Source organism: Arvicanthis niloticus, chromosome 12 (genome assembly GCF_011762505.2).
Source record: "Arvicanthis niloticus isolate mArvNil1 chromosome 12, mArvNil1.pat.X, whole genome shotgun sequence".
In the NCBI taxonomy this organism is placed as follows: domain Eukaryota; kingdom Metazoa; phylum Chordata; class Mammalia; order Rodentia; family Muridae; genus Arvicanthis; species Arvicanthis niloticus.
In genome coordinates this window covers 77,625,189-77,652,141 of record NC_047669.1, presented here as the reverse complement: position 1 = coordinate 77,652,141, position 26,953 = coordinate 77,625,189, and the positions used below count along the sequence as shown (strand labels likewise).

The 26,953-nt window shown below is 44.2% G+C and overlaps 1 protein-coding gene across 10 annotated transcripts in view; it reads right to left on the bottom strand.

Moving 5' to 3' along the window:
- The window catches only part of B3galt5 (beta-1,3-galactosyltransferase 5), an 80,992-nt gene that overhangs the window by 25,581 nt on the left and 28,458 nt on the right, over nt 1–26,953 (bottom strand). For 3 of the 10 annotated variants that reach the window (XM_076943214.1, XM_076943207.1, XM_076943208.1), the window contains exons 2-3: nt 18,567–18,678; nt 17,616–18,137 (exon numbers count right to left, since the gene is read on the bottom strand). The exons of 3 other annotated variants lie outside the window; for them this stretch is intronic. The gene's annotated coding sequence lies outside the window, so the exon portion shown is untranslated. Of the gene's footprint in view, nt 1–9,885; nt 10,178–17,615; nt 18,947–26,953 lie in introns of those variants that run through there. 4 more of the 10 variants (XM_076943209.1, XM_076943210.1, XM_034515869.2 and 1 more) reach the window with 4 other exon arrangements.

Genomic DNA, 26,953 nt, shown 5'->3' with positions numbered 1-26,953 from the left:
CAACAGAGACAAAAAAGTAGAGAATGGAGCTGAAGAAAATGTGACAAAGAGGAAACACATGATAATCTACTTATTCCAATGCCTGAGAGAATGTACTGGTTGTTCTTCCAGAGGACCCAGGTTTAATTCCCAGTACCCATACAGCAACTCAATCTATCTCTAACTCCAGTTCCAAAAGATCCCACACCCTCACACAGACACACATGCAGACAAAACACCAGTGCACATAAAGTAAAAATAACAACAAAAAATCCTATAAAATAAAAAAAAACTTTAAGACTTTTTTTTAAAAAGACTATTTAAAATAAAATTATCAGACTTGGAAAGATGAGCTACGTATAAATTTAAGTAATATCTTCAGAAGGAAGGTATAAAGGAGGGTCAGGAAAGTGTCTATGGAAATTATCTATAATTGCAGAGAAAAAATTAAAAACTGCTTCCATGAGAATACTATTATTAATTTTGTCAATAAATTCCAAATCTGAAATTATTTTATAGCAAATCACAAATCTTGTAAAGTTTACTTTATAAGAATCAGAACTTAGATAAACAAAGAACAATTAAACAATAAATCTGTAATAAAAAGTCAACCTGCCTTCATTAAGAGAGAGAGAGAGAGAGAGAGAGAGAGAGATTAAAATATTTTTTTCAAAGAAGCAGAATAGCCAGGTATGGTGAATAATCCCAGGATTGGGAAGTAGAGGAAAGACAATTAGGGGTTCAAGATCAACCTTTCTATTTGGGGCCCAGCCTAAGCTAAGCTACATGAGACCCTGTAAACAATAAACAAGCACTCAACTGCAGCCAAGAATAAGAAAAAAAAAGCAAACTGTAGCCCCAAAAGCGACATTCCTAGACAACACTGTGTGTGAGTGCTAGTGTGAGCGCTAATTAGGCTGACAGAATCCAGGGTCATCCAGAGATGAACCTAGAGATGGGATAATCTTGGCTGTGTTAACTGAAGTGGGAAGACCCACTCACCATGGGTGGTACTATTCCATGGACAGAAAAAGATGGAGAATTAGCAACATGCTTTCACTGCTTTCTTCTTTTGACAACAGACACAATGTAACCAGCTACTTTGATTCCCCCATCAGAAAGGACTGCATCCATGAACCGTGACCAAGACTAGACTCTTTCTCCCTTGAACTGCTTTGTCAGAGTATGTTATCCCAGCCACAGGAAAAGAAACACATACATTATGTCACATTATGGGGGGAGGAAGGGGACACAAAATATCATTGGAAAAGATACATAAAAAATGAGTCAAAATTAAGCACTAATTCATAATTTTAAAAAGGAAACTTCTTGACTTGACAAAAGGTAACCATCAGATACTTATCGTGGACACTACATTTCAGAGTGAAAGAAGCATTGCCATCAAGTTCAGAATCAAGACAAGAATGTCCATCATGGCTGACTCCATTAAACATCTCACTTGCCATAGCCATAGCCAACACAATAAGGCCAGAAAAAATTGAATAAGGACTACAAGAAGTGAAAGAGAAGAGCCTGAGCTTGTTTTCAGTCACTATGGTTATGATCTCAGACTGACCAGGCTAGCTTGTCTCAGAAGCAATTCTCAAATCTCTGAGACCTATCCCTGAAGTGACCAGGCTGCTCATGAAAGCAACTGACTTTCATATGCTGGTTTATCTTTCTGTGTTATTGTGATTTTACAGCATATTCATATCAGTGTGTGATTATGCCAACAGAGCAAGGACAGCTGGGAAAATCAAACACCCACGAAATGTCTTTGCACGGATCAATTCACTTCCCTTCTCATCAGTCAGGAAAGTCATATGTCCATGCTGACTCCAAAAGGCTGGAGAAGCTGTATCCCTATCTTTGTATTCATAATCAAAATAGTTAATATATTTAACTGCATTAAAACAGTCAAGATAGGAGCTGGAGAGATGGCCCAGTGGTTGAGAACACTTCCTGCTCTTTCAGAGGACTTAAGTTTGGTTCCTAGTTCCCACATAGAGCAGTTCACAGCTGCCTTTAATTCCAACTCCAAGGGATATGATGCCATCTTCCAGCCCCACAGTTGTGTACACAAGGCATACATTCACAAAGACACAAACACAGAGAAATAAAAAAAACAATAAAAGTGTATTTCTTTACATTTAAAGACATGCTACATATGAACACTAATACCAATAAGAATATAGCTACTTTATTAAGTCTCTACAGTATTATTAATAAGAATTAATTCATAACTTCACCGTAATGATAAGAAATGTCAGGCAAACTCAAACTGAAGGATACTCCAGGAAACAGTTGTCCTGGCCTTCCCCAATATGTTAAACCCATGAGAGACAAATACTGAAAGGCTTGCAGAGTGAATGTGGGTAGGGACACAACAACCAAGAACAACATGGGGTTCTGGCTGTGATCCCAAGCCAGATATTGGCAAGAACACTGTGCAAAGTGTAAACAGTCTGGAAATTAATCATTTTGAACCAGGTGTTGTGATGCATGATTCTAATCCCAACACTAAGAAAATAGAGAGAGAAGTATCTAAAGTTTGAGGCTAGCCTCAGCTATATAGCGAGACGACATCCTTATCGTCGTCATCATCATTGTCATCACCATCAATGTTGTTTATGCTCTGAAGTCAACAAATTACAACATGACAGAGCAACAATCCTGAACACTGACAAAATTTTCAACTCAACTTGACAAGCGAACTTGAAATTTATAGAGAGGACAAAAATAGATCAGCACATTACAAAAAAAAAAAAAAAAAAAAAATAAGCAGAGGGAAACTTGATGCCTGTGAATTTCCCCAGTCACTCATTGAGTCGAGAGCACATAGGTGAGCTACAGGCAAGGAGGCTAATGCTGAGAAGGAAATGGTGCCTCCCAAAAGTTCATATTGGAGTTCTGGCGCCAATATGGCAGAGCCTTTGGGTTATAATTAAAAGTTAGATGATGAGGCCCCAGAGTGGGGCCCTAATTTAATTGAGTGATTAGAAGAAGGAAGAGAAATGGCAGTCCCCTTACAATTACAGAAAGTGGAAGTCTGCAACCAGAGAGAGAGCTCACCAGAAGCCATCCATCCAAGGACTTTGACCTAAGACTTACTTGGCCTCCACAAGTTCCTACTGCTTAAGTCACCTAGATTAAGTTGTCTGTGTCTTACATAACTAAGGTAATCAATTAAAAGAGAATAAACAAGTTGGAAAGAGATTTGCACATTTATAAGGAAGTAACAGCCCATTTTCTAGTTAAACAGTCACGCCTGAGGCCAGTGGTTGCTCACACAGAATAGCCACACCCGAGTGACTTACAAACAATCCAAACCAAAACGCAAGGCACGTTAAAACCCAAACGGTTTTCTCATGTAGGGAAAGTTGCCCAAACTTTAAAACTTTTAAAACTTTACAACTTTCGTAAGAAAAATAGTGATTGCCTTCAAAAAATAGCATAGAAAGATGCTCTTAAGACAGAACACAGACCACAAAGACTTGACAAATTTGATCAAAGTAAAAACTAAAAAGTGTGGTTAGATAAAATGTGATAGATAGTATAAGCCCCAGACCAGAAAGAAGTGTTTTCAATGTAAATGAAGGCTCTCATGAGCTTCTGCCACCAATAAGAAGAGACATCCAAAATGAAAAATGAACAAAAGATACAAACAGGTCACTCGAGGAGGAATCCCAAGCAGTAGGCAGATAGACAGACTTACATAATGCTTAGTCCTCAACTTCTGACGCTGTTTGGGGGAGACAATGGACCCTTTGGTATGGATGCATGGCTGGAGAAGGTAGGAGCCTTTAAGAAAGGTAGGCCTCCTTCTTGCCTAAGCTCTATACTGCCTGGTTGGTGTGATTCAACTACTCACCTCATGTTTCTGCTGCCCCAGAAAGCAGCTGGTTCTGACTCCATGCCTACCCTGCTGTGTTGGACTCTACCTTCTAGACCATGATCTCAATTCTTCCTCTCAAGTTGCTTCTGTCTTATTGGGTATTTGGTCATAGTAAAAAAAAAAAAAAAAGAGAGAGAGAGAGAGAGAGAAAAATTTATAGATAGATGGTAGGTTAATAAATAGATCAATGATGATGAAGATAGATTGATGGACAGTAGAAAAATAAATGATACATAGATAAATGATAGATAGATAGATAGATAGATAGATAGAGATAATAGAAGATACACAGATAAATGATAGATGATAGATAATGATGATAGATGATAAATAGGTAAATAGATAATAGAATTTTATGATTGATAGGTAGATAATAGGCAAACATATTCTAGATGATAGATAATGATGATGACATGATAATAGGTAATGATAGATAGATGATTGGTGGATGATGATAGGTGATAAATCAATAATAGATGACAGATACATAAATAGATGATAAGTAATAGATGATTGATAGATGATAGATACATAGACGAGAGATGAGAGACAGTCGATGAGAGATTATCAATAGGTATATGGTAGGTAATGGAGAAATGATACGTGATTATGACTAGAAGACAGATGACAGACAATAGAAGATAGGTAAATTATATAGATTATAAATAGTAGATGGTAGATTAATGACAATATATAGATGATAAATGACTGATAGATGGCAGATGAATAGATGATAGCTAGATTACAAACTGATTGATGGATAACTGATACACCAGATGGACATTAAGTGATAGATTTATGGTATATATTATGAATAGAAAACAAGCAAGTTATCAATCACAGATGGTAGATGAATAGATGATAGACAAGTGATAGATCATAGATGATAGATAGATAGCTGATAGACCAGTGATCTATTGATCATAGATGGCAGATGGGTAGATGAGAGACAAGAAAATACAGATGATAAACACAGAGACAGATGGAAAATGGATCAATCATTTGGCAGAGGATAATGACAGATAGATAGATAAACAAGACACTTATATCTCAGTGAGAACATGACCAGCTGTGCTAGAATCAGGTCAATGCACTGAACACAGTGAGACTGAGTTCCCAATCTTTCTGTTAGTACAAATGCAAAGGTCCAATCATCCTACTTGTTGGTGAAGCTGAGGGGAACCAGGCATTGAGTTACTGTGGTTGGTGGGGGTGAGATTTAGTGCATCCCACCCCCCAATAGCATCCTTCCAGATCTAGAATCAATGGAGATGCACATGTCCCAGAAGTCAGTTATGCTAATATAGATGGGTCATTAATCTACAGAAAATTACACAGGTGAGCAAGAGACAACTGACCAGGAATGCCTACAACTGCATTTTATATGAAAATGTAAAAGATCCAGCAATAGCAATGAGAGTGCCAAAAATTAGCACTGTGCCTCAACACCACTATCAAAATCGTAATGTGAGCAATGCAAAATTCAGATTTGAATGTAGAGTTATGAGCACACACACACACGATATATGGGGAAGAATCCAGTGAGAAAACACAAAAAGTACAAAGAGAGCTTGAAGGGCAATGCCTTATGACCAGCTCACCTTTTAAAACCTCTCCTCATAAGTGACAAGCAGCTACCACCAATGTGACAGGAGCACACTCACATACAAGCAAGCTCACACACACAGCTTGTCTGCTGCTCTCTGACTTCTCTACGTGCCTGAAATATTTCTTAAAATTCTTACCATTTTAAGAAAAATAAACGTGATTCCTCCCTGGCCTGAGTGGCCTTGAAAATGCCACTCAGTTTTAATAAATTTCCAGTAAAAAAACAACCTGCCAGTCCTGATTGTTATCCACACGGCCTGATACCTCCTTCGTCCCCTTATTTCATAGCCTGGGACAAGAAGCAGATTATGATACTCAGGACTCGACTAAAACTCTGAGAAGAATTACTCTGAGAAGACCCACATAATTGAAAGGCAGTAACAAACAGTCAACTTAACTTTTATCTACAGAGACAGCCAACCAGGTAACCTGTCCTTGTTAAACAAGAACGGCAGCACAGATTAGCTGGAAGAATGAAATCATGGAAGTGGATCAAAGGTGAGCCCAATAAATGTACTGCACTCCAAAGACATCTAACACTCAGATGGCAAAACACATGGGCATAGGAAGACCCAGGAGATTAAAACAGGACTTGCAGAGCTAACACAATGGCAATTAAAACACCCTCAGGGAACAAAGAAATGAGGTCTTCCAAGAAAGACTATAGACAGCTGTGGACAGTGATCCTGGAAAGGGAATTGGACACAGAATCAAAAGCTACATAGTAGAGAGTGCGTAGTCAAAAGCTACATAGTAGAGAGTGCAAACTCTAGTTGGCTCATTCACCACTGGGCCCCAAAGTCTGTGCTATTTTAGTCATTCTACCCTGCCCCAAAATATCTGTGTCATACCAGCTGTCAATGACCCTTAAAAACCAATTACTTTATAATTTGAGAAGCTCTTTATTCTTTCCATACTCAAGCAAAATTCAGCAGATCTTAGAGAATGGTAAGTAAATGATGGCTTCAATAGTCACTGTCGCCAGAGGCACAGGGAAAGATGGGACAATCTAGTCCTGACATGCACTCAGAGAAGTCATACTATAAGCATCTACGGCAATGGCTCTTAAACCTGTGGGTCTTGACCTCTTTGGGGGTTGAATGAGGACTGCCTGGTCTGGCCTCAGTGAGAGGGGAGACTTGAGGCCCCAGGGAGTGTGGAGGTCTGGTTGGGAAGGGGGCATCCTTTTGGAGAGAGGGGGAGGGGAAATGGGAGGGCGGACCACCGGGAGGGGGTAACGATTGGATAGTAAATAAGTTAATTAATTAAAGTCACTTTTAAAAGTCTGGTTGATATCTTTAAACTCTTGATCTTGGTTTTTTAACTCAAATGTTGTTTTTTGTCAGACCCAAAACAAACAAAAGGCTACTTGGGGTGCTTATGAGCATAACAAAGCACATGCTGGCCTCCACACTCACTCAGTGCCTGTGGCTACTCAGGGCTTCTAACCTGAGCTGCTACCCTGAACTTCTCCAGCTCATGGGCTTCCCTTCTCCGTCCACCCCACCCAACCCCACCCCCACTCCCCCTACCCCCCCACCCCCACCCCCGCCAGCTTCTCATTCCAAATAACCCAGGCACTTCCTCCATGACTCTCTTAGCCTCTCCTTTTGCTCTCTGTTTTCTTCCTCTCTCTCTCTCCCTCTCTTCCTCTCTCACTCGCTTGCCTTCCCCCCTCCTCCCTCTCCTCTCATGGCCCAGTTCAGTCTACTATTCATGTTTAGTCTATTGCTTTCTCTCCCAACTCCGTACTCTTCCAGAGGCCTCTGGCTGTCTCCCCCTTACATCTACAACAAGAACCTTCCTCCAACCATACCTCCAAATGGTCACGCCCTCACTTTATACAACTTTGTCAAAAGCTCTACAGTTTTCTCACTCTGGAAGCCAGCAGGAAATTTCAGTAGATGTCCAGTTGACTAGCACAGATCAGCTTATACCCCACAGTGGCCTTATCCTTTCCCAGAGCAGGTGTGCACTCTGGAGGGTCACTCACTCAGAGTATTATAAGGGGTGTGACATACATGCCTGTATCAGAGTTTGTCAAGGGAGTGGGGCAGATTTCCAGGAGTCAGGGTGCTTCCTCTTTCCCTCCCTAATTTGGACATGTTCAGATCTCTCTCAGCACCAACGAGTGTGTTTTTATTACTATATTGAAATTATAAGGAACCTGGGTCATTATAATTGTCAACATGGCATCTAGACCAGATAGAACTGTTTTTGAAACATTTGCACCCCACCCTCCCTTAGCTGGACAGTTGGGAAAATGAACTAATGCAATAGCTAACACCCAAGGGCTATGGTTTTCAGTGTCCAGGGTTTAATCTTTGAAAGCTGTGCATCTGGCAGGCAGTTGGCCATCAGTTGTTTAGGGGTTCAATCTGGTGATATTATTTCCTGATCTGGGTTTTAAACTGAGAGCCATGTTGTCTCCCCCAAATCTCTATCATCTGCTTCACCCACTCTTTTACTTTGTAGCTTGGCTCAGACAATTCCCTTACCAGAAGCAAAGAAAAGTGTTGCTCAAACCCACTGCAGGCCAACCACTAAGCCTGATGGAGCAAAATACCCAAGCCTAGGCAGAGGGTAGGCTGAAATTGGGAGATGGGAAAGATCCCTTGCCAATCATGTGTTTCCCTGATGGCAGGGACGTAGCAGAGATAAGCAATCATGTGCAGGAAAAAAGTCACCTGTGTGTACCAGAGGTCACTCCTCAACTCCCACCGATACCCTCTTCTCCCACAACCCCACCCCAGAGTGAGAAAGCATACAAGTGCACACTCAGTTCACCCAACCCAGGGTAGAGGCAATGCCATGAGCTCCTGACAGCTGATATTTAATCAGGTGAGAGGACATGGTAGCTGAAGTTCTGTCAGGACCAAGGAAGGGTCACACCTTAAGTTAGGAGCAAAGGATGCCCAGCAGCAGGCAGCTGCTCAAGGCACTGGAACTGTGGGTAGACCCTCAGGACCAGGATCTAGTCCTGACAAAAAACTTAGGAGAAGTGGGATCAGATGCCCAGTTAAATAGCACACAGAAGAGATGGCAAGTTCCTGAGCTCAGAGCCCAAGTCCAAGACCACACCCAGAAAAGCAGAGACTGACCTCTGGAAGGTCTTCTAGGATTCTCTGAACCTGCCCTGTCCACTGCTGTAACCAGCGAGTGGAGACAGAAGGAGAGCCACACCTAAAGGAGACTTACAGCATGTTGGGACACTTGGCCCATCTCATAACATCATTCTCAGAGATGTCCGTCTGCCCAAAGCCCACAAGGAAGGGATATCTGTTTGAGAAGGACACACAGAAAGGAACGGCTGTCTGGGTCAAGCTGGGGCAAGGGGAAGGGGACCCAAAGGAAAGATCTGCTCCTCGGGTCACTTCTCAGACTTGGTGCCATCAGTCTTGTCCTGAGCTTCTCCCTCAAAAATCAGACTTTATTTTTTAATTAGACAAAAACCAAAGGTAACAGAGAACAGTCGTTCCTGACATAATCTCTTTGAAGCCAAATGTGCATATTACTCAAACTGGTTTTTTTTTTTTTAAAGAAGAAACACTAAAAAGATGAGACAGATGCACGGAGCATATACAAGACTGGATGGATGACTAGTGGACAGATAGACAGACAGTTTTGTTTTGTTCAGTTCTGAAGATTGAGCTGGGGCCTCCCACATGCCCAGAGACAACTCTACCACTAAAATAAATTCCTTGCCCAAAGCTATAATTTAACTAGAAAACTTCATTATACAATAATAGGCTTAATAAACGTGCATATAACTCAGCCATGCAACTAAGAATTTCCCACATTTATAAAATGATTAAAAGCAGCCACTGAGTACCCTAACACTGACTGAAGCAAGACCTTTCCCCAGATCCCAGCGCATTAAAACCTACACAGACACACACAAACACATTCATCATAGCACAGCTAACCCCTATCCCCAGCCCACCCCCAAAGAAAATGTTGATTACCAAGTCCAAGGCACTCCGATGACCAGAAGAGCACCCCAGGAAATCAGCCCCTGGCTGTCACCCCTGGCTGAGAAGATGGCTTTTTCCTTTCTTGTTCTCAGCCCTGGGCCCACACACTGCAGGAGCTGCTGCGGCAGGATGCCTCTGAGTTGGTTTTTAGAATTTTACTTGATTGATGTTATTTTCTCTAGCTCCGGCTGTTCTTTTGAATCGTGCGCTGTGTCCATCTAATATATAACCCTCATTTACGTGTGCGCTGCTACCCACCTAGAAGCACAACTTCCTTCGGTGTGGTGTATATACAAGTGAATCCAAGCTCGCATCAAGCTCCGTGACATCTCTGCCTTAATTTTATAGGAAGAACACATGGATGCCAGCCTGCCCTGCTGTTTCTAGTCCCCGCGCCCCGCGCCCCCGCCTCCCGCCGCAATCCCTTACCGTCGTCCGGCTGGAGCTGAGAAGGGACAGGGCAGGGGACGCAGGCGGCCCGCAGGCTCTGTCCAGGCCAGGGCAGCCGCAAGCTGGACTGGCATTTGCAAGTGGGAGGAGCGCGCGGCAATGCGCTTAGGGACTGTGATAGGTGCGCGGCAGCGGGAGGAGGAGGTGCGCTTGACTCCCGCAGAGCAGCAGCGGCCGGTCAGACAGAGACTGGGCCCTGGACCACAGAGCTGCGAGCTGAGCTGCGCTATGGAGAAGCAGCAGGAACCAGCTGCCAAGGTCCCGCCTCTCGAGTGCGCTGGCCAGAGCATCTTCCCTGGCACCAGCGTTTGCGCAGATCCTCTAGGGCCGCTGCTGGCTGTGCGCTCTGGCCCTCCCAGGGGACAGTCTCGGAAGTTAACTTTAAATTTACTCCCGGTACAGGCCAAACCGCAGGGCCCCGCGTTTCCCAGACCCCAGTGACCTCCGGAAGACCACGATGAAGGGAGAGGGAGACGGAAGGGGGAGGGGGAGGGGGAAACCAGGCAGAGCGGAGATTCTCATAAGAAAGATTTGTACAAGATCAAAGAACCTCATGGGAATGTGCCTGCACCCTATTCACTTGGGCAGTGACGAAGGTACAATTTATTTTCCCGTTTTGCAATTTGGAAACTGAGTCACAGCAAAGTTACAAGGCTAGTACTGGGTAATACTCTCTGCCACAGGCCAAGTGGAAAAGGATGTGTTGGTACAACCGAGGGAAAGAGGCTAGCTGGAATGGCAGAAGACACCAGACCTTTCTCTGGCCTGAAATATGTCCATATATTTACACGCCCATATGCACAAGACTGCACCATTCTTTACCAGGTGAACACTGCTGTAATTCGGTGGTCCTCAGCCCTAACTACACAGTACAATCTTTGAGAAACTCTGAAGATGCATAGCTTTCATCCCAAGCAAGCGAATGTCGCTTATTTTCCGTAAGGTCTTGTCTGCCATGTTCTCAGAACAATGCAGGTTCTTGTTTGCCTACAGTTTACCACACCATTGTTTTTACACAAAATCCGAATGCGCTCCTGGGCTAGTGACATGGAGCAAACATTAGGAAGACTGGAGTCCACCGCCCTAATGATATTGGCTCCTTTCAGAGAAGGTAGGCGGGGCCTATGGGTTGTGGAGACTGCAGGAGAGGAAAGGCATTAAGTGATACGCCTACAACACCCGCGATTATTAAACTCCCACGCTACTCTGTGCAGGGCCCTCTTCATGAAGCTCAGTTTCCTAGGGTAACCAGGGACTAATGTACAAGCAGAACCAAGATGTACAGAGCCTCCTGCAGCCAGGGGACTGGGCCACCCATGGGGTGCAGGGCTGAGGCCACTACCCTCCACATCTAGCCTCTCCCTCTTGGCTCTCCCTGACCTCTGAGCAGCCCCTCTCCCCACCTATCCCATAGCGTCTCAGCCAAGGTCACCTTGGCTCTAACAGTTCATGGTCCTCAGACAATTGAGGGATGCGACCAGATTCAGGAATGTTCCATTTGTTTCTGTGTTTATTTACAAAATGGTAAGTGATGTCTCTGGATGGGCAAGTGCCTCATGGAGAGCAGAACTGTTTCCAGTCCAGTCGAGAACACTACCTTAGAAAGATCAGGACCAGGTGACCTACAAACAGCCCTGTAGAGTGGTCGTTTGCTTAAAGGAACAGATGTGACTCCTATAGCCTCTCTAACTTGCTCCACATTACTGCTTGGCACTTCAATGGACACGTACTTCTTCAGTCTCTATCTTCTGTGCCAGAGGGGATGCTGGGATACGCCACCACATTATAGTTAAAGCCCCAGCCTAGCATGTGGAAAATGAGCAAGCAATAGTTGTTGGAGCAATTAAGGAGATAAGGAGTGGATGGTGTCTATGGTGTGTCAGCTGGGATGGAGAAAGTAGTGAAGGTGTGGTAACCCTAAAAGGAACAGACAATACCTTCTTTCATTGCTGACCTGGGCTTGTTCGTGGGACTCAGAGGAAGTGTCACTTGCCTGCCTCTCACTCTTTTCAGAGAGCCTCAGGCAACTGCCAGCAAGATATTCCTGGCTTCTGAGCCAAGGATCTGGGTAGGGGCAGCCTGTGGCTGAAAGTCCCAGAGACCCATCAGAGGTTCTGTGAGGCCTGGCAAATGGTTCTCCCAGGAAAGCCATTATCCTAATTACAATGACTCTGCAGGGAAGGCTTCTCAGGCCCACAGCAGTTTTCTGAACCATTAAACACAGCTGTACAGTGGAACAGGAGAAGGGTCATTGAGACAGAGTCGGAGGATAAATTGGCTGCAGCTCGGAGTCCCTGGTGTAAATGCTGGGTGCTAGGTGTCATGGACAGGAGGCCACTATCCCAGGGCCCTGCGTTCCTGTTCCTCCAGAGGACACCTGCCCATATGTGTCAGTGCTCCTCCACAGATAGGCTGTCTGTTCCTGACCTGGGCAGGGGCCTTCATTTGGGTGGCATAATAGAAAAGGGTTCCTACCCTCCCTTTGACCCACATTGATGAACCTTTGTTGTGACAGAGTTAAGGCTCATGCTAGTCACATCATACATGCTGGCAAGTATGTGGTCCCCATTCTTGTAAGCAGGTGCGTCCTCAATGCCTGGGTGATGGAGTCCACCCTCTGGAAGGTCAATGTATGTAACACACACCATACACATGAAAACATACCACGCACACAAACACACATATACCATGCACACAAACACACACATACCACAGACATACACACACAAACACACATATACCACACACACAAACACACACATATACCACACATACACACGCACACATATACCACAGACACACACACACATATCCCATATACATACACACATATATACACATATACCACACATACACACACTCAAACACATATATACCACACACAGACACACACATTACCTCACACACACATATACCACACATACACACGAATACACACATATACAACAGACATACATACATACACATATGCCACACACACAAACACACATATACCACACATACACAAACACACACATATACCACACATATAAACACATACACAAACACACACATATACCACACATATAAACACATACACAAACACACACATATACCACACATATAAACACATACACAAACACACACATATACCATACACACACAGACATACTCTGGATGGCCTCCATGTCCATGACATCAAGCACCCAGCACTCACACCAGGCACTCTGAGCTGCAGCCAATTTATTCTTTATCCCACACTGGAGAAACCGAGTAGGATCGGATTAATGGAGGAAGGCTGCATGTGAAGGCCTTTGGTTACCTCTGAAATGCAAAACCTTCCAGCCCTGATGCCAATAGGACTGAATGGTGCTGTAGATACTGACTGTCCTCCCCTCCCAGGGGCTCATGCCTTAAAGACCTGTTGGAGAAGCGATTGGATCCCAAGGACTCTGTCCTCATAAATGGTTTTAGTCACTTGTCACTTGATGGCACTGAGAGATGGGGGAGGAGTTAGATGGTGTGTCCTGGAAAGTGTGTGTGTGTTTGTGTGTGTGTATGTGTGTGTGTGTGGTATATGTGCGTGTTATACGTGTGTGTGCTTGTGTTGGGGGGGTATAAGTGTGTTTATGTGTGTTTCTGTGTTTGCATGTGTGTTTGTGTGTGTGTGGTATATCTCTGTGTGTTTGTGTGTATTTGTGTATGTGTGTGTGCTTGTGTGTGTGGTATGTGTTTGTGTGTGTTTGCATGTGTGTTTGTGTGTGTTTGTGTATGTGTGTGGTATATATGTGTGTGTTTGTGTGTATGGTATATCTCTGTGTGTTTGTGTGTGTGTGGTATGTGTGTTGTTACACACATTTGTCTACATGTGCATTCGGTCATATGTGCATCCATGCACATGCCAGAGGTCCAGTGTCTTTTCTCAGCCACTCTCTACCTTATTTGTTTCAGACAGGGGCTTTCACTGAACCAGAAGCTCACCATTTGGGCTAGACTCAGTGGTCAGCAAGTTCAAAATCTTCCTGTTTCCACTCCATGACACAATTACATTCATCCCCACCCTAGCTGAGTCCTTAGGCTCTAAACTCAGTCCTCACACTTGTGCATCAAGCACCTTACGTACTGAGCCATCTCCCCAGGCCTTTGTCTCTGGTCATTGCTCCCAGTCTGGTTCTGACTACCACAGAGTGAGCAGTCTCTCACTATACTCCTGCTGCCATGATGCCCTGCCTCACTTCAGGCTAAGCAGAGGATCCAGCCAACCTTGACTTTTGAAACTATGAGTCAGATCAACTCTACCTTCATGTAACTAGTCTCTATGGGATATTTGTCAGAGGGTAACTCACATGGGGGAGCACATTCATTCAATTTACAGTGTGTATTTTCATATATTATTTGAGATTATTCCAGAATGACACTGTTTCATGGCATGCATGAAGTCCAGAGACACTGAGTGTCCTAGTTTGACTCTGTTGCTGTGATAAAACACTTTGACAAAACCAACCCAGAAAGGACGGGTTTCCTGGACTCACAGTTCCAGGTCAGTCCATCACTACCAGGCAGTCCAGGTGTTATGAGGCCAGGAGTTAGCCCCCCCACCCCCACGGCCCTGGCAGGCGGGATGGACCCTCAATGGCTTTCCAGGTGTCAGCTGCTGAGCTGACAGCTTGTTCCCTGGTGACAAGAGCTGAACTCATTCTGCTTCCTAACTTCTTGCCTCACCAGGAACTCGAGGCAGTTAGTCACTTCACATCCTCAACTCTCAGCAGAGAACCCTGACTTTACACACATGCTGGTGCTCAGAAGGCTCTCTCACCGTTACAGCATCCAGCATCCCCTGCTCAGGGAGCAGCGTCACCCACAAAAGAAGCTCTTCCCACCCCCAAAGACACAACCATGGACCAATCTGCTCTGGAAAATCCCTCACTGAGACTCTCTTCCAGGTGATTCTATATTGTGTCGAGTTGACAATTGAAGAGAACCACCATACTTAGACACGGGCCATTTACTTTTAGCCAGTGGGCTAGTTATTTATACAAAATGCCATTTTTGGCCTGAGGCTGCTCTCTGACATATCCATCGAGTTCTAGAAGGCAACACTAAGATAAGTTAAAGGTCTTCAAAACTAAAATCCTTAAGATAGAGGTTCTAAGCCAGAGAGAGGCTTGGAACATGAAAATTTTAGCCAACTGTTACAACCTTCCCCACTCTGGAGGTTGGTTCTACCCTTCAGTTTCTTCATCTAAATGTCAGGTAACAGTTCCAGGTCACTGCGAGGACTATGGAAAGACCATGCAGCAGAAAGCTGGGAGTCTCCTGGGGGCCTTGCACTTGGCTTTGCTAAAATGTAACATTTGTTTAGTTTCCTTTCTGCCTTTGCTACCAGGTGTCAATCTATGAACAAGAAATGTCACTATCTTACTAATGTAATTTCTCTAGCTGCTGTCATAGCCCAATACCTGATGTGATGGTTACTATAAACAGTCAACTTGACACAGAGTTACCTGTGAAGAGAGTGTCAGGAGAGATTGTTTAGTTCAGGTTGGCCTGTTGCATATCTGTGGAGGATTATCTTGACTGTGTTGACTAAGGTGAGAAGACTCAACCACTATGGGTGGCATCATTCCCTAAGCACAAGTTTCTGAATTGTATGAGAGTGAAGGAGGAGCCTACAAGATGACATAGCTGCTGGTAATGGTGCTTGTCTGTTGGGGGCTGAACTGGAGCTACGTGGAAGAAGGAGATACCTCCAAAAAGTTGTCCTTTGACATACACACACATATATATGTCCTGTGCCACACGCACACACACACACACACACACACACACACTGTAATTTTTAAACAGTGGACAACGGAAGCTGAGTGTGTATGAATCTGTGGCTCCCTGCTCTTCACTGGGGATGTGATGTGACCTCCTGCCTGGAGTTTCTGAAACTTTGATTTTCCACGATGACAAACTATAACTTGGAACTGTAAGCCAAATGAAGCCTCTCTCCATTAAGTTGCTTTTGTCAGGGTATTTTTTTTAATCACAAGAACAAAAAGGACAGTGTAAGCACTCAAACAAGGGATCCATGGATAGATCAAATGATGGAGTACCAAATGAACAAGTGAGTGATGGGTAGAACCAGCACAGAGCCCAGAATGCAGTGATCACTGCACACAGGAGGCTCAAAATGCAGTGATCACTGCACACAAGAGGCTCAGAACACAGTGATCACTGCACACAAGAGGCCCAGAATGCAGTGAGCACTGCACACAGGAGGCTCAGAACACAGTGATCACTGCACACAAGAGGCCCAGAATGCAGTGAGCACTCCACACAATCTGCTTCATTTCCCATCCCAGGGCTCACTTTATTTTGCTTTTACAACAAAGGATCTTTTGCTAGGAAAATTGCTCAATGCAAAGATGATGCCATCAGTGGTGATTTGGGGAACAGAGAACCATAAAACATCTCTCTCCCTGAGTATGAGCAAACAAAAGACACTTCTCATTGGTCTTTTCTACATTTGTCTCAGAAGAGAGAATGGAAATCCTGATCCTTTAAAACAGTGTGGGGCAGGGCTAGGGACATGGCTCAGTGGGTAACATATTTGCTTTGCAAGCATGGGGTCCCAAGTTCAGATCCTCAGCTGGCTGTCAAAGCACTGGGGACCCACAGACAAGCAGATCCCTGCATCTTATTGGCTGCCTGGCCAGCCTCACTACTCCAGGTTCACTGAAAAACCTCTCACAAAGTAAGGTGGGAAATAACTGAGGAAGGTAGCCATCATCCTCCCCCTGCCCTCCACAAGCACAAGCACACATGAACTGGCAAACCCACACACATGTAAGCATGCACCTAACGTGCATGCACACACACACACACACACACACACACACACACACACACTGAGAACTGTCTTTCTGACACTAGCAGTGAAACATACACATACAGAGAACAGCAGTTTGGAGAAATGAGACTTAGCTCTAGCTGTCATTCAAATCCAAGGATAACTTCAGCTTTCTATAGAACCATCTAGAAGCAGAATTGAAGAGCCAATAGCTGGAGCAATTAAGAAGGAAGCAGGAAGAAGCATCTTTCCACAGTAACGAGCTGTTCCTTTGAAGGTGCAGCAGCCTTCAGATCTTAGAACCCTCCTCTCGGCCTCTCCTAGAATATCCGCCACCCTCTCCAGAAACTCTTCAGAGACACGTGCCACTCTTGTCAGAAAAAAAGCCACTCACTAGCTAGCACTGGATGAGCTGGTGACAATGAAAATCAAGTCCATGTTCAGAGAGATGAGAAGGTGGTTATTCTGCAAACAGCAGGGAAAGAGATGAGACCTGCACCATTTGCACTAACAGACACTTGTCTGAAGTGTACCAATTCTTTGTTAGCTTCACATGTTGATCTACTTTTAAGGATGAGGACGTGAGTCTGAACCCCAGAACTCACATTAAAAACAAACAAACAAAAAAAAAACATTGACCATGGTAATACACGAGTGTGACACCACCACTGTGGGTAGGGTTGTCAAGACATAAGCACCAGCACACGTGTGCTTGCACATACACATGGACATACATTTGTGCACATGCACACACACATACACACAGGAACACACATGCACACACACGTACACATTCACACACATGCACACACACACATGCATGTGCACACATGTATGCATTCACACTCATGCACTTACATATACACATACATATGTTTATATGTATACTTACATGATAATCTTTCTTCCTCAGGAACACAGAGGAGCAGGAAGAAGACCAGCATGGAGCCAGCAGCCTTTCCAATGCAGAGCCAAATTTCTCACACAGAAACAGCTCAGCACAGAATCACTGGTGGGTGGTAAAGACCCCATCCACTGTTCTCTGTTTAAAGGTTAGAAGCTCTTTTTCTTACATTATGTGTGTGAACTTGAAGCAAACTAGCTGGAGGCCTTCAGTCAGCAGATGGCAGAGATAGCATCTTATGTCTCTCCCACCTCTCTGGATCAGAAGACTTTCCACACTGTTCAGTAGGACCCCTGTGCAAAATGCAGAAAGGAAGCCAAAGGAAAAGGAAGGTCCAGACAGCTTGTCACCCTAGAGTTCCAGGCATCTCCTGCCGCTGCCGCTGCTGCTGCTGCTGTTGCCTTCAAACAATCCTCTATGGTTAGTCCACGTGGTAGGGCACAGAAAGAGGCCTGACAAGAGGTTTCTTGTTGGCTCTCTGCAAAGGCTGGGGTGACGCACCCACAAAAGCTGGAGTGAACAATGAAAACCAACGGCAGTAAAGAACGTGAGATACAGCAGTGAAGGGGTCACAAAACATCACTTTGTGAAATCGATATACACTAATGAAAATTTTAAGGAATAAAAAAGGAAAATGAGCCTCTCAAGATCCACTGTCATCTACCAGAAAGTGGCAGATTTCAAAGCGCGGTTTACGGACTTCCTGCGTCCTGCGCAGCCTGAGAACCCACAGCACCGAGTGGGCAGGATGTATTATTTACATCTGAAATCGAGACCTACCGCTGACTGAGCCTGTGGCCTCTCATTACTTCCAAGTGCAAGCCTTCCACTCGCTAGCCCTCAGCTGCCTTGTCACTGAGTGAGCAGCCCCTTGGGAGGAGGGGCAGGAGGGAGTGTCAAGACAGGGCCCATCCCTTTGAGTTCTCTCTTCTCACTCACCGCCAGGCTGGTGTCCTCTGTGTGCGCCACCAATAAATTAAAAGTGCAACTTGGTGAATACAAAGAACGCTGCTGTGGGGATTTTTTGGAGCTTGGTCTTGTCGAGTAAAACCTAGGAAAAAGGACTAATCAAAGGCCATTTGGAAAATGCATTTAAGTGCCTTTTTGAAGTGAAAATATTATTATTATTAATTACTATAATAACTCTTAGTCAATCAAGTGTTGGCATATTAATTCATTTCCCTCTCACTACACTCCTATAAGGCAGATGGCATTTTGCAGATGAAAAAAATGGGGCACAGAGAGGTCAAAGCATTGGCCGGGGTAACACAGCATCATAGAGACAAGGAATAAAGAGATAATTAATAGAATTAATAGAATGTAGAATTAATACTATATTAGAACGTCTAATTCATCCTTCACTTAAAAAAAAAAAAGACTTATTTTTAGTTTGTGTGCATTAGTGTCTGCCCTGTATCTGTGTGCCTACCAATATCAGAAGTGGGAGTCAGAATCCCTTTGTGGAACTCTAGTTCCAGACTGGAGTTACAGGCAGCTTGCCTTGCAGGTCCTAAGAACTAAACTCTGGTTCATGCAAAATCAGCAAGTGTTCTTAACCACTGAGCCATCTTTCCAGCCCCATCGCAACACCCTCGCTTTTTATAACGATGAACTAATCTAAAGTCTCCAGTAGAAGCCTGCAGCGATGGGATGGTGGAGGTCAGTGAGCCGTATAGATTTATTTCAAAGGGAAAAAACCCTAAAGCCATAATTAACCGCTAAGCCAGAATGCAGATGAGACACCATTAAAAACAGAGACAAGGGACTAATTGCCCTACTTTCATCTGAGGTAAAATATCAAGAATCATAATAAATAAGAAAGTTTTAATGAGAGAATATGAAAAACTGGAATTGGAAAATGAAAGCATTTGACATGCTCCTGACGGGTCAGGAGATGCCCCTCACACCAGCTCCAGGGCTGCCCAAGGCTCTTCTATTTCCATGGACTCTCAGCGTGACCTTAAAGGCTAGCCTGATCTGAATGTGCTATGACAATATTTACAGCAGTCTAAGCCCAGTTGCTAAAAAGTGCTAAACAAGGGGCCGGAGAGATAACTCACTTGTTAAGAGCAATTACTGATCTTGCAGGGACCACAGGTTAGTCCCCAGCACCCACAAGTTGGCTCATAATCATCTCTAACTCCAGTACCAGATATCCACTGCCCTTGTCTGTCCTCCACAGGCACCAAACGTGCGTGTGGTCTGTAGACATATGTAAAATACACATCACACACAAAAAATAAAACTACAATTTTAACACTAAACAGAAGACAGGATTTTGTGCCCCAACAACCAAGGGAGAATCTATAGTTTAGAGGAGTGTGTGTGTGTGTGTGTGTGTGTGTGTGTGTGTGTATTGTGTATGTTCATGTGTGTGCAGACGAAGGTGTCTAGTACAAACACATATGTGTGCACATTTATGTGGAAATCAGAAGCCAGCACCAAGTATCTTCCTATATAACTCCATAGATGGATGGGTGGATAAATGGATGGATGAATGGATAAATGGATGATAGATGGATGGATAGATAGATAGATAGATAGATAGCTGGCCTCATTACTCCATGAGCTCTAGGTTCATTGAGAGACCTCTCTCACAAAGTAAAGTGGGAAGTAAATTACCTCTGTGTCTGTGTGTCTGTGTGTGTGTGTGTGTGTGTGTGTGTGTGTGTGTGTGTGTGTGTGTAGTGGAGAAACAGTATCTCCTCACTGAACCCAGAGCCCACTGATTGGATAAACTGTCTAGCCAGAGACCCAGTCATCTTCCTGTCTCTGTTTTCCCCAGGACTGAGGTCACAGATGTGTTGGCAGGTCCCACTTCTACTTGTGTGCTGGGATCTGGACACAGAACCTTATGCTTGCCCACCCTGGTTGTGAGATATGAAACAATGGGACCAACTATGCATCTGAGAGGGGAGAAGCTTGAGAGGCTCCATCCTCCAGGATGGAGTAGATTACCATTGACCCATGGAATTAGGAATGTAGCTCAGTTGACGGCAAGGAACTTCTCCTGGTTGGCGTCCCAGAGGCCTGGAGGTTTCTGCTGGATCGCTGGATTGTGCCACCCCTGCTGCTTGCTTAGCGTGCACAAAGCCATGGGTTCTGTCCCCCAATACACTGTAAGCCAAGTGCGCTCCTGTAACCCTAACATTTGGAGGATGGAGGCTGGGAGATCAGGACTTCAAGATCATATTCAGCTACACAGTGAGTTCAAAGCCAACCTAAGACACAAGAGACCCTATCTCAAAAAAACAAAAAGTGAATGAGTGGTGGGTTACAGCAAGGTCAAGTCAGCTATAAAACCCAACCTTCCTTGCACATATACCTCACCACACCATATAACATTCAGCACTGCCTGGGGACTCTACAGAGACATGCCCCACCTGACTCTACCCTGAAGTGGAAGTTTCTGGATATGTCAGGTGACACAGACTCACGTGGTGTTTTGCCGAGGCAAGACCCATGGGAGAACACATGGTATTTAAAGAGAATATAAACAGGACTCAATGGACAGTGGTTGTGCACTTGCATAGCTAGCCTTGTGATGCTGTGTTGGTCTCACGGCTTAGCCTTCGCTGATCTTCGCTTTCTTGAGAGAGTCACGGCAAGGAACTTCTCCTGGTTGGCGTCCCAGAGGCCTGGAGGTTTCTGCTGGATCGCTGGATTGTGCCACCCCTGCTGATTCGTGCTATCCTGACCCTACTGAACTGGACTGCTGGTATCCTGACAAACGGAGATCGGAATCACCCCAAGAAACTACTTCTACACAGGTCCACATCCTTTGTCCTGTTTACCATCTTTTCTCTCCTACCTTTGGATGGTGGGCTAGAAGGGGGCGAGGGGTGGAAGCATTTGATAACCCTTATTAAAGGTAGCTTTTTAAAAAAACTAAGCCTACACTACCCCTCAGCAGATGCAGGCCTTGGACTTCTTAGCATCAAGTGCTATGAACTGAATGAGTTCCATTCCTTGTAAGTTCCTAGTCTGTGACATCCTATTATCTCAAAAGAAAACAACGAAGACAAGCACAAATTACAACTCCAAGGCAACAATGGACAGATGGCAAGGAGACGCAGACACACCAAAGAGCTTCCTGCAAATCAGCCTTTCTAGGGACTCAGCACCATCATCCATATGACAACTGGTACAGAAGCCTTGTGTCCCCTTCATGCTCTCCAAACTCCAGCCACTCCTTCCTGAGTGCCACTGAGAGGTCTCCCCATGGCTAATGGACTCTCCACAGCACCCCTGGGTGGTCTCCCTCATGAGCTCCCCTATTAGCAGGGAGACACTAACAACGTATGTGTCTCCCCGTCATTTTGATTATTACCTGGTAATGATCCAAATCTGAAGTTTCATTTACCTCCATCTGACTCCTGACTTCACACTAAACATGGTGAGAAGCTGGGAACTAGTGTGGCCGTCTGAGCTACAATTTCTATGTTGAAAAACATGCACCATGAATGAATATTCACCAGCACGTGCTATAAAGGTTTTATACAAAGGCTCATAGCCTTGAAGGGTCCAAGTCCCCACAAAACAAGAAACATTCTATTTCATGGATTACCACGACGAACTATTGCCAGATGTTAAGTTTCAAACTCGGGACAAACTGCTGAGGTGCCTATTTGACATATCAAAGCAAACAGGGCCTCTAGGTTCTCCCAGCATCCTTAGTCCCTACCTGTTACGGGGTATGGCTGGCATACCCTTCCCACTAACTCTCCAGCCCAGGGGCTGGGCTGCCCTTCCCCCCAGATGTTCTATTTTATATAATTCAGACATCTTGGTTACCTGCTCTTTTTGTACCTTTGACCTCCTGATTCTCCTCTCCCTTCTCCTTCCTAGCTCCTCACAGGGTTCACAGTCATGACCACTCTGGACTTTCCCAGATGTCCCTACCTCTGACTGTATAACCCTTTTATCTACAATAAACTTTCTCCACCACTGGAGAATATGACCTTGGTATAGTCATGTCTTTTCCTCTCCTTTTTCTTTCTTTCTTTCTTTCTTTCTTTTTTTCATTTAACGGCTAACAAGGAAGTCCCCCTGTGTATGAACGAGCTGTGCCTCATATTAAGAAACAACTGGCTCAATTTTTCTTTCTAGTTAAACAGTGTTATACTTTGATTATGTCCTTAGTTCAAAGTCAACTTGGATCTTGGATTAACTCTTCTTTGATAATCTTAATAGCTATTACACATTGTAAATTATTTCCACTGTATTGAAAATTGACAGAACATAACATGTTTCATGATATATTAATTCTTTGACCATAAACCCATAACATGTACCTTTCCCATAATCATAAAAATAACTTTTAACTATAAAAAGGTCTTTCTGTTTCCAGTCTGGGCTGCTTTCATTCTCATACTCCTAAAGAGAATGTAAGTCTGGTCCAGCTGTAAAAATAAAATTTTTGCCCTGCAACATCTCAGGGTTAGGTCCTGGTTCTTGACATCATAACAACTGCAGCTTATGAGGAAAATTCTGGAATGAGTTAAACTGCTGGGCTTCAGTTATTTAACTCAGAAAACTTAAGAGAACAAACAGGCAAATAGGATGCCTCTGTCTGCCTTGTAGACAGAGAAGACAGAGGCATCCCCCCTGACACTTTCTATAGTAAAAGCCTAGAACTCACTAAGTAGCTCAGGCTGGTCTTGAACTCTCAGATCCTCCTGACTCAACTTCTCTAGGGGCTGGAACTGCAGTCATAAACCACCATATCTAGCAAAGTTAAAAGTTTTAATCTCAGAGAAGCCATTAAAAAAGACTTTGCTCTTATCCGGAAAGAAAATAGCTTACATGTCCAAATCCCAGGTTTCTACATTTCTAAGTGCCGCGCTACCAACCTCCTGACATTTACTTTTCTAGAGATGGTAAAATCTGCTTTGCCATGCCCAGATCCTCCCTGATAAGGAATCAGTCAATAATTTACTCTTCCCAGGTCTTCTTACCATGCACCTTACCACAGGACAAGCCAGGAGCAAGCTATCCATTTATATCCTTATATTTGATCTGCCTCAAGGTTTTCTGAAAGTACAGGGATGGGTCACACACTCACTGGCTGTCTTCTGAGTTGCCCTTTGCCCTACCTGAGGTTCCCTGCACCCTGCAATCCAAATACAGGTTTAAAGTGTCTGCTACAAACCTGCCTGGTTTCTGCATCTTATTCAGTGCCAGCAGCTAATTTTTTGTCAACTTGACACAAGCTGGAGGCATTTTTGGGAAAAGGAAACTTCAACTGAGAAAAATGCCCCCACCATATTGATTGGTGTAAGAGCCAGCTCTGGGTAAGTGGTCCTGCTGTTGTATAAGAAAGCAGACTCAGCAAGCCCCAAGGAACAAGCTGGCAGGCAGCTTTCTTAACCCTTTTCTCCCCAAGTTGTTTTTGGCCATGGTGTCTTATCACAGCAATAAGAAACCTTGACAAGACACCGGGCATTCCACCAAACCAACTGATCACAGTAAGTCAGAGAGCTGTAAGTCGTAAGCACAAACGACTCGGCTGCCATCACTACTTCATATCTGTGCCTTCCACATACTCAGATCCAGCCAACCTGAACTGTACCATTCTGAATACACAAAGTTTTTCATGTCAATCCACAAGCCATACCGCACAGTGTCTATTTAAACCGTATTAGCTGTGCTAACTCATCCAGAGATGGCTCAGTATGTAGAAGGATGTGGGTGGGGTTTATGCAAATATCACGTCATCTTCTGGCAGAGACTTGAACATTTGTAGATGCTGGTTCTTACAGGGATCTAGGTAGCCCTCCTGGACACCACTCAATTACTGGTAACCATGAGAACTTATTATCTTATGGTTCTGAAAATCAGAAATCCATGTGTCCCCAGAGCTGAGAATGTACTCTCTTCCCATCCTTGTTAGCATGACAAAGATAACTTCCCACCATTTAGTATGGGTGGTCTTTGCATATTGTCCTTTCACCTGGAGAGCCTACTGGGATTGCTACGCTGGGGTAGAGGCCATGAACCTGTGAGCAGAAATGAGTGCTCTCCCAGGAGCCCTGTAGGAAGACCCAGCTTCCCACACTCTTGTGTCCTGGTGCCTCTTAGAGGCTGCTGAGCTAGGTACTTACAGTTTGTGGGTCATTTTGTAACTCTGGTCTCAGTCTCCAGTGAGACTTGCACTCAGTCAGCTGAGATTTCAGTCTTGGTTAGAGAAAGCCTTCTGTTGCCCCTGTGTTGTGGGAAAGTTGAGCTTGGAGGACTTAACTCTGTCACACCCTCTCCTAAGGAAGCTCTTGCCAGCCTCACTCATCACCATCTGCAAACTCTCACTCAGATGCTTAGTTAAGAAGTAGAAGACAATACGTTCTAGGGCTGGAAAGATGGCTCAGTGGTTAAGAACACTCTTCCAGAGGATCCAGGTTTAGTTCCTAGCTCCCACATGGCAGTAACTCCAGTCCCAGGGGATCAGCTGCTCTCCTTCAACCTCTTCAGGTTTCTACACACATGTGCTGCACAGACACTCAGACTATGTCAGGGGCATCTTTGTCTATACACTAAAGGCCTAAAATCAGCCATAGGCCTAAGCCAGCCTGCTAGCACAGTCTTGGGTCTCTGTGGAAAGACACTGAAACAGATGGCTAGAAGCTATTGTAAACAAACAGATAGTTGCCAGGCTCTAGTCATAGACCTTGTAGATGGGTGACCTTGGGTAGAAAGTACCAACTTAGATTAGGACAAGTGAATCATAGGCGGATTCATAGTGGCCTGTCTCCTGAACCTTCACCCAGCTGACACACTGTTCTGGAAGATGTCTGTACTCCCCCTGAACACCTACGCTCCTGCGTCATCCCCTTCCCCACATCCTGCCTTTTTGTGTATATAACCTGTGTGTGAAAAATTAAAAATTGCGATCTGATCAGCCTATAGACAGGTCGCTGTTCTTTGCGTCTTTGCCTACTACCCCATCCCTGCTCTCTTTCAGGTGATCTCCCCGGACCCCTGCTTAATATCCTGCTAGACAGGACAAGACTAAATGTCCACTTCTTAATAGAAAATTAATAAATCCTATTTTTAAGTCTCTTGTTCTAATCACTGGATACAGACTTTTAAGCACTTACATAAAATTTAAGTGAAAGAGAAGAATCTACAAAGGGGAAAAAATAATAGCTCATCTATCCATGTATTGTAAGTAAAGTGTTCATACTGAAACTACAGCATTAAAGGAGAAAAAAAAACATAGAGCTGACTATATTTCCTTGGTCAACTATGTTTGGGCTTTTAGAGAAGAAGGAAGGGCCACTGACTCACAGATAATTGACATTTTAGAGAATGGAGAGAGCAATGTGTAAGAAAATAATTTAGTCAGCATGAAGCATTAGAAATTAGATGTTGCTTTGATTTAATAACAATGTGAAAACAATGCCATCATCATATTCTAATTTATGCAACACGCGACTTACTTCCCTGGAGAACACCTCGTCAGCCTGGGCTTGTTGAGTTTCCGCACCTGCCTTGCTGGCCCTGCACTAACACTGTTCTCATACATGTTAAGATTATGGAAATGTATTCAACGCAACTGAATTTTAATAACTGCCATTTCTATAAAAAGGTACTGACTCCTGTAACTTTCTCTTCTCTATACTCAGCTCAGACAAAATGCATCTAACTTCTCTAATCACTTTCTCTTGGCATGTGGGTTATTTATCATTTCTGAAGGTTTGAGGGTTATTTAAATATATCTTTCTGTTACACATTTCTGGTTTGATTCCCTGATGGTCATCACTTTGACCATTGGGTCTTATCCAATGACCCAGAACACAGTCTACCTTGGTCTAACTTGTGCAAACATTAGAAGCCTATACACACACACATACACACACACACACACACACACACACTACAGCGATCAGGGTTAGGATTGGGGTAGGCTTCACTTTGCCAGTTATATTAGACTGTTCATAATGGCTGCTCAAACTCACTGTGCCCTTGTTGACTTATTTGTCCCATCAACCATTAAGAGAAGAAACCTGGCATGTCATTAGTTAATCCATAACTAATTATGGATTCATTCATGTCACTATCAATGACAACACACTGGTTCCATATAAAGCTTACATGCACAGGACGCATTCATTCTTCTTGGTGAACTTGTGCCATCGTGTGTGTGTGTGTGTGTGTGTGTGTGTGTGTCTGTCTGTCTGTCTGTCTGTCTGTGCACCACATACATACAGAGGCCAGAAGAGGGTGTCAGATCCCCTGGGACTGGAGTTACAGATGGTTGTGAGTTGTCATGTGGGACCTGGGGAAACCCATGTCCCCTAGAAGAATAGCAAGCACCCTTACCTGCTGAG